Genomic DNA, 9,116 nt, shown 5'->3' with positions numbered 1-9,116 from the left:
ACGGCAGCGCGACCGGGACAAGATTCCTCCGTTGCGGGCGGCGGAGACCGCGCCTCCTGATTGGATCCTCTGAGGGGCTGCGTGGGCTCTGCGCATGCACGCGTGGAGTGTGACGTACGTTTGTGTAGCTGAGTGTGTGTGTGTGGTGTCGTGCTGTTGTACGTGTGTGGTGCACGGACGTGGATCTTTTTATGGGTCTGTGCACGTGTTTAGTGTGTTGCGCGCGAAGGGTGGGAGTATAGGGCTGTGTGTCTGTGCTCGTGTACTAATCACTGCTGATGATAGTATAATTGGGCACTATCACTTTGTAGAATAATTTGAAGTGGAAGATACACACCCTCCCTGAAGAATATATTACCATGGAGAAACACTTGTATCTGGCCTCTAGTCTATAATAATCTATAATAATAAAAGCATAGTATGCTAATTAGACTGGACGACCTTCCTGACGAAGCTGCGCAGGCGGGGGCAGAGGCTGTCACCACAGCAGGGGGGCTGAGCCCCTTGCACAAATTTCTTTCTTCGAGTCTCTAGTTTATTTATAATCACTAAGAATTGAGGGGGCAAATGCCTATACAGTAAAATGTAAAAATAAATTTTGGTATATTCATATGTAATCGAATACCAAAGAGCAGTGAAAATGATTGAAAACAGCTGACACAACAGTGGGGCTCAACCTCAGGATGGAATATGCTGGGGAAGCAAATCACAAAAAGATATACTGCAGCATAATCCCATCACACAAAAATCCCAAAACATGCTAATCTAATCATACTCTTGGAGATACATACATAAGTGGTAGGGCTGTAACAAAATAAAAATAAAAAAAAGCACAAACTTCACGTCACAGCTTAGAATTAATATGCATTTAAAGGAAGAACATTTGGTCCTGACAAGTAGCTCAGTTGGTTGGAGCATTGTCCTTATAGAACCCGGATAGGGCACATTCAAGAATCAACCACTGAATGCATAAATAAGTGGAACAACAAATTGATGTGTTTCTCTCTCTCTCTCAAATCAATAAATAAAAAAATGTAAAAGAAAGAACATTCAACAGACCACCTACCCCAGCTCCCACTTGATTGGTTGATCCAAACACATAGACTGGGCTTTCAGAATGAGACCCTACTATTGACAAAGTGATAAGAGAAATATTCCACTTCAAATAGTAATCCCGTCCACCCACCCGTCTTACTTTTCAAACCAGGAGAAAATGATCAGACACCTCCCACATCCCACCTGTTAACCCCAAAGTAGGTGCCCCCAGAACTTCAGGTTAAATCTTAATGCTTAGGTGAAATTCCTTCAGATTTAGGAATGCTTACCAGTCTTCTGGCTGCCACCCAGATCCAAAAAAATTAGATACCTTTCAGCTTCATTGACTTTTTATTAAGAGGGCACATGTTCAGCAGGCGTGTACTTCTGTAGAGGAAATTTAAACCAGACACCCAGCCCTGCAGACAACTCATTATTTTTTTAAAGAGAAGCAGGCCTCAGAACTTTCCAAGGGGGCGACCCTATCCCTAAGGTCACATTCTGCATTGGCAAGCAGAGAGGTTGCCCAGGAAATTCTGCTCAGAGACAGCTGTGTCACTTTTCTTAATTTAGCAATTATTTATATATTTTAATTTTTATTAAAGTATATTAGTTTCAGCCAAAACCGGTTTGGCTCAGTGGATAGAGCGTCGGCCTGCAGACTCAAGGGTCCCAGGTTCGATTCCGGTCAAGGGCATGTACCTTGGTTGCGGGCACATCCCCAGTGGGGGGTGTGCAGGAGGCAGCTGATCGATGTTTCTCTCTCATCGATGTTTCTAACTCTCTATCCCTCTCTCTTCCTCTTTGTAAAAAATCAATAAAATATATTTTTTAAAAAAAGTATATTAGTTTCAGGAGTACAACATAGTGATTCAACACTTACATACCTTACAAGGTGATCACCACACTAAGTCTAGTAACCATCTGTCACCATGCAAAGTTATCAAACTATTATTGACTGTATTCCCCTTCTCCTTTTTACCCATTCTTCCACCCTCTGCCCTCTGGTAGCCATCAGTTTGTTCTTTGTTTCTAGGGCTCTGTTTTAGTTTTCTTTGGTTTGTTCATTTGTTTTATTTTTAAAATTTCACATGTTAAGTGAAACCATACCGTATTGTCTTTCTCTGACTTATTTCACCTAGCATAATGCCCTCTAGGTCCATCCACATTGTCACAAATGGCAAGATTTCATTATTTTTTATTGCTGAGTAATATTCTAATTCTGTGTTGTACAGTAATTTGGATAGCTTTCGTTTTATCGTCTTAAAATATTTTTTCTGATTTTCTAGTTATAAAACAACCATAATATTAGATTAAGTTTAAAATTTTAGAAAATATTGAAAAGGAAAATTAAAACCACCTGCAATTCTCAAATCCAATGGTAACTACTGGTAAGATTTTGCTACATTTATTTCTCTCTCTCTTTTTTTTTTTTTTTTTTTTTGCTGCATTTATTTCCCTCTCCCCCGCCCCCCGGCTTTTTTTCCCCTAAGCATTGAATGGGATTTTAAAACAAATTTGGAACTATGCTTAATATTATCCTAGGATAGTTTTTTGCATAATTATCCTTCAATTTAAACATTCCCCTCTACAACAATTTACACTGAAAATTTTCAACTTTGGTAGTCAATATTTTTACATAAAATTTTATTGCGTTTACTACTTTTCTTAGCATTGCTTTCTAGAAATGAGATTACTGTGCCAAAAAGTAAAAAACATTTGTTGTTGTTGTTGTTCCTCACTCAAGAATATTTTTCCACTGATTTTTAGGGAGAGTGGAAGAGAGAGGGAAAGAGAAACATCAATGTGAGAGAGACCCATCGATTGGTTGCCTCCTGCATAAGCCCTGACCAGGGCCTGGGCCAGGGAGGAGCCTGCAACCAAGATACATGCCCCTTGCCAGGGGGTAGGGGAAGCTGGGGGATCATCAATGGGGAAAAAAAGGAGACATATGTACTACTATTTGTAATACTTTAAACAATAAAATAAAAATAAAGAAAAAGAAAAAGAAAGAATATTTCCCCACTTAAAAAACAAAAAATACATGCCCTTCATCAGAATCGAACCTAGAACCCTTTGATCCGCAGGCCTACCCTCTAACCACTGAGTAGCCAGCTAGGGCCTTTAAATTTTATGCATTTTTAAACGATTAAAATGTTTTCTAATTTTTTATTTGAAAAAGTACTTTTATATTTGTACCCTGATAACATTTTTTTTTTTGGTAAATGTTTATTCCTACAAATATCTTAGCAAAATCACCTGGGGAACTTTTAAGAAAACAAAAGGAAAGCTGCTAAAATCATGTACAGTGTATTGTCCTTAAAGCACATCTACTTTACATAATAGTAACCTTAAGAAAAGACCAGTCTTAGAGTCAATGCCATAATTCAGCCTGGAGAAGTGGTTTGAAAAATTTTACATGCGACCAATGAGCTATTTTGATATTTTATTGCTTTATAGAGATATAACTCATCATAAAATTCATTCTTTTTTTTTTTTCTTTATTGATTTCAGAGAGGAAGGGAGAGGAAAAGAGAGATAGAAACATCAGTGATGGAAGAGAATCATTGATTGGTTGCCTCCTGCACAAAACCCAGGCATGTGCCCTTGACCGGAATTGAACCTGGGACCCTTCAGGCCGACGCTCTATCCACTGAGCCAAACCAGTTAGGGCAAAATTCATTCTTTAAAGTGTGCAATTCAGGGACTCTTTCTCCCTCCCCACGTGAGAGTCTGTTCTGTGGGACTTTTTCCGCATCCCCATGTGCGAGTCTGTGCTGTGAGATTCTTTGCCCTTCCCCACGTGGGAGTCTGTACTTGTTCTTCAGTAAAATTTCCACCTTTGCTATACCAAAAAATAATAATAAAAATAAAGTGTACAATTCAGCGTTTTGTGTATATTCGCAATGTTGTAAAACCATTATCACTATTTAATTCCAGAACATTTTTATCATCCTGTACTCACTAGCAGTCACTCCCCTTGCTCTCCTCCACCCAGTCCCTGGCACACTAATCTACTTTCTGTCTCTATAGATTTGCCTATTTTGTACATTTATATATATAAAAAGCCAGCGACCGTAACAGCCATAATGACCGTAACGACCTGTTGCTATGACACCAACTGTGGCCAGCAAACTAGCCGATCAGGGGGTGGGGCCGGCCAGCCTACCTTGCAGCCCCTCACCCCTGCTAGCCTGCCCCTGATCGGACTCTCCCACCCCCATCAAGAGCTCCCTCCGCCCCCCTGGCCAGCCCCGCCCCTGATCAGCCTGCCCCATTACAATAGGCTCGCAGCCTCTCCCCCTGGCCACCCACCCCTGATTGCAGCCCCCACCCCAATAGGGGGCAGGGCTGGCCCACCAACCTCCTGAAGCCTCACCCCCAACCCGGCCCCACCCCAGATCAGCCGCCCCAACCCCAATCGGGGGCAGGGCCTGCCAGCCAATCACCCACAGCTCCTTCCCCCAGCTAGCCTAGCCCTGATCGGGCCCCATTCGGGGTGGGCCGGTGGGCTGGCTGGCCGGCCAACCTCCCACCATCTTCTCCTCCTGACAGGCCCAGCCCCAATCCACCCCAATTGGGGCTGGGCCAGCCGGACCCCACCCATGCACGAATTCATGCACTGGGCCTCTAGTTTTATATAAATGGAATCATACATTACATGATTCTATTTATATAAGTGGTATTTTGTTTTACTTCTTTATCACTTAGTGTAATGTCATCCTTGTTATAGAGCAGGGGTCCTCAAACTTTTTAAACAGGGGGCCAGTTCACTGTCCCTCAGACGGTTGGAGGGCCGGACTATAGTTTAAAAAAAACCACTATGAACAAATTCCTATGCACACTGCTAAGTTGGCTGCTAAGCAGGACAGGCAGCAGCGGTGGCAAAAACACCCAGTGGGCCGGATAAATGTCCTCGGCGGGCCGCATGTGGCCCGTGGGCCGTAGTTTGAGGACCCCTGTTATAGAGTATATCAGTATTTCCTTCTTTGTATGGCTGATTAATTTTCCATTGTTTGAGGGAATACCACTCAGCCATAAGAAAAGATGAAATACTGCCATTTGCAACAACATGGATGGACCTTGAGAATATTATGCTAAGTGACATAAGCCAGGCAGAAAAATCTAAGAACCATATGACTTCATCATATGTGGGATATAACACTGAAACTCGTGGACACAAACAGTAGTGTGTTGGTTGCCAGAGGGAAGGGGGTAGGGAGGGTGAAGGGGGTTCAATATATGGTGATGGAAGGTGATTTGACTTTGGGTGGTAGGCACAGTGCAATACACAGATCTTGTATCATAGAAATCCGTATCTGAAACCTATATGATTTTATTAACCAATGTTACTCCAATAAATTTAATAAAGATTTGGACATCACCCATATGATCATGGGCAATCTTTTTCTTCAATCTAATGATAATAAGGTATGGGGGAGAGATCAACCAAAGGACTTATATGCATGCACATAAGCCTAACCAATGGACACAGACACCAGGGGGGTGAGGGCATGAGGGAGGGGGTGAAGGGGCAATGGGGCGATAAGGACACATATGTAATACCTTAATCAATAAAGAAAAAAATTTTTTTAAAGAGCAAAAAAATAAATAAATAAGGTTAATTCACACCCCAAAATTTCATTTTTTGTTTTTCTATTCATTCATTACTTGACGGGCTCGGGGTTGTTTCCATATGATTTAATAGATTTTAAAAATCCAACTTTTTATTTCAAGATAAACGCCAATTCACATGCAGGAGTAAGAAATAATAGGTAGAGATCCATGTACTTTTCTCCCAGGTCCCCCCAATGGTAACATCTTACATTGTACAATACCACAACCAGGAAATTTACACTGATTTTATACAGATTTCACCAGTTTTACATAATGTCATTTATGGTTTAACATTTGTGGTTTACATGTGTAAACTTGTATAATCACCATGATAGTCAAGATGCAGAACAATTTCACATGAGTAGGAACCGTTGTGCTGCCCTTTTATAACAACATTCAGCTCCCTCCTCAACCCTTTCTGAATCCCTGTAAGCCACTAATTTGTTCTCCATCTCTATAACTGTTTTATATAGATATCTACACTAATAAAAGAGAAACATGCAAATTGACTGTACCTTCATGATGCCCACCAGCCAATCAGGAGTGCGTATGCAAATTAACCCAACAAAGATGGTGGGTTGATTTGCATACATAGTTGCCGAGCAGCTGGGGGCAGGGCAGGACACTTGTGTCGTCGCCATGGTGATGACGCAGGCCTTCCATACCGCCCCAGCAGCTCCAGGCCACTGGGCAGTGTGGGAAGGCAGAAAGGCAGCTCTGGGCTGGAGTGAAGGTGGTGCCAGCAGCCAGGGGAAGGAAGGCCCATTCTTGCAAGAATCTTTGTGCATCGGGCCTCTAAAATATATATATATATATGGTCATACAATATGTAACCTTTTGGGATTGAAGATTTTTACTTAGTGCTTATCCTTTAAGATACATCCAAGACATTGTACCAATAGCTTATTCCTTCTTATTGAGTAGTATTCTGTTGTATAACTGTCCCACAGTTTAACTATTCACCTGCTGCAGGATATCTGGATTGTTTCCACTGTGGGGCTATCATAAATAAAGGTGCTGTGAACATTTGTATACATGCTTTTGTGTAAAACATACATTTTTAATTTCTCTGTGATAAATGAAATAAATGTTCAACAATGCAATTGGTGGGATTTGTATGATAATTACATGTTTAGTTTTATAAGAAGTAGCCAAACTATTTCCCAGAGTAGCTATACCACATTAGATTCCCATCAGGACTGTACGAGTGATCTACTTTCTCCACATCCTTGTCAGCATTTCCTTCTGGCCTCCATGGTTTCTAATTAGAAATCCAATGTCATTTAAATCATTGCTCTAGGCAACGTGTCCTTGCTTACTACTTTCAAGATTTTTTGTTTGTCTTTAATTTTGAGAAATTTGTGACATGTCTTTGAATAGTTTTATTGGGTTCCTTCTGTTTGGGGTTCATGCAGCTTTTTGAATCTATAGATTTATGCTGTTGGCCAAATTTGGTCAACTTTCAGCCACTATTTATTTAAAATTTTTTTTAGCCATAGTACTTTCCTTCTCTTTCTGGGACTCCAATGACAAGAATGCTAGAACTTTCATTATTGTTCCAGCGATCCCTCCTAAGGCTACATTCAGTTTTTAATTTCAGTCTATTTTCTCCCTGCTGATCAGATTTATTTCTATCTTTAGTTCACAAATTCATTCCTTTGTCATTTCCATTCTGATATGGAGCCCAATAGTGAGGTGTTTTTTTAAAAAAAATTCAGTTATTATAATTTTCAGTTCTAACATTCCCTTTTGGTTCTTTTTTTAAAAGTATATATTTTATTGATTTTTTACAGAGAGGGAGAGGGATAGAGTTAGAAACATCGATGAGAGAGAAACATTGATCAGCTGCCTCCTGCACACCCCCTTACTGGGGATGTGCCCGCAACCAAGGTACATGCCCTTTACCGGAATCGAACCTGGGACCCTTCCATCTGCAGGCCATAGCTCTATCCACCGAGCCAAACCAACTAGGGCTTGCTTCTTTTTTATATCTTTGATTATTTTGCTGGGGGTTTCTGCTTTTTTTTCAAGCACATTCATCTTTCTCCTTAATGTTTTTTGTTTTTTTTTAATGATAGTGTCTTTAAAATTCTTGCCAGATAATCCCAACTTGTGTCATCTTGAATAGAAGTGGTGAAAACAGGCAACCTTGTCTTCTTCCTAGTCTTAGAGGAAAAGTTTTGTCTTTCACCATGTAGTGTTAGCTTTGGGATTTTTTTTATATACACTTTACCCTTTAATATGTTGTGGTAGTTTCCTTCAATTTTGTTATTTAACAAAATGTCCTATATCAATTGAGAATCATATTGTTTCCCTTTCATTCTGTTAATGTGATATTGCATTATCAAATGTTGAATTTCTTGCATTCCAGGAATATAATCCTTTTAGTGTGTGGTTGAATTATATTTGCTAATACTTTGTTGAGAATTTTTTTGCATCTATATTCATCAGGGAAATTGGTCTCTAGTTTTCTTTTCTTGGTGTCCCTATATAGGTTTAGTGTCAGGGCAATTCAGGCCTCATAAGAATTAGGAAATTTTTTTCTCTTCAGCTGTTTAGAAAAGTTTGAGAAGGACTGATGTTAATTCTTCACCAATAAAGTTATCCTGACCTGGCTAAAGCAATGATTTTTTAAATTCTATTATTTTTTCTACATTTACTAAGCATTTTTCTGTGAAGAAGGCTTTTCCTCCATCAATTAGGTGTCAACTATAGTCCTTCCCAAATGGGTTGGTATAAAGGTAACCTCCAATATGTGAAGGTTGTTTTGTGTGTGTTTTTTCATTAAGAAAAAACCCCAACAGTATTTACTTAATGTTTTTCACAATTAAATGCTGTTTATTTTGTTCAAACTGTCCCAGATTTGGCCAGTGGGAACCCTTTCAAGCTGATTCAGGTCCTATTGAGATATTCCTATTAGTCTTAAATTACTTTCTTACTTCCTGACCATAAAAAATATTTCTCACACCATTTTTCCCCCATCCCCAGCCCTAGGTTCAGCCTTTTCTCCAAAGAGCACACGAGATCAAGGGTGAGCAGGAGATGTGTCCCTGCCCCCCACTGACCAAGATGCAGCTCCCAGCCAGCTATCCACATGTGCCATCAAGCTTTGCCCCAAGACACCACAGGTATGCACGCTCAGCCCCAACTAAATCTGAGTGTCCAGGCCCTGGTTAGACTGGCCACAGGGTGGGAGTGGGGAGACCAAGAAGCCATCCTGTGGGGTGATAGGAGGAGGTTTCCAGCCCTTATCCCATCACCCTGCCACCATGCTTCATTGTCCCATCACACTTCACTTAAAAGCACAAATTCAAGTATAAAATAAAGAATTTCAAGATGGCAGACAAAACATAAAGCCCTAGCACAGGGAACTTCTGAGCACAGGACCCTATGCAACCACAGAGGCCCTGTGTATTTCTCTCTATTCTTTTGTTTCTTACTCAATTTTGTAATTTCTTTTCATA

This window comes from Cnephaeus nilssonii (genome assembly GCF_951640355.1).
Source record: "Cnephaeus nilssonii genome assembly, chromosome: 2".
Taxonomy (NCBI): domain Eukaryota; kingdom Metazoa; phylum Chordata; class Mammalia; order Chiroptera; family Vespertilionidae; genus Cnephaeus; species Cnephaeus nilssonii.
The sequence above is the reverse complement of the archived record's forward strand: the minus strand, read 5'-3'. Positions refer to the sequence as shown.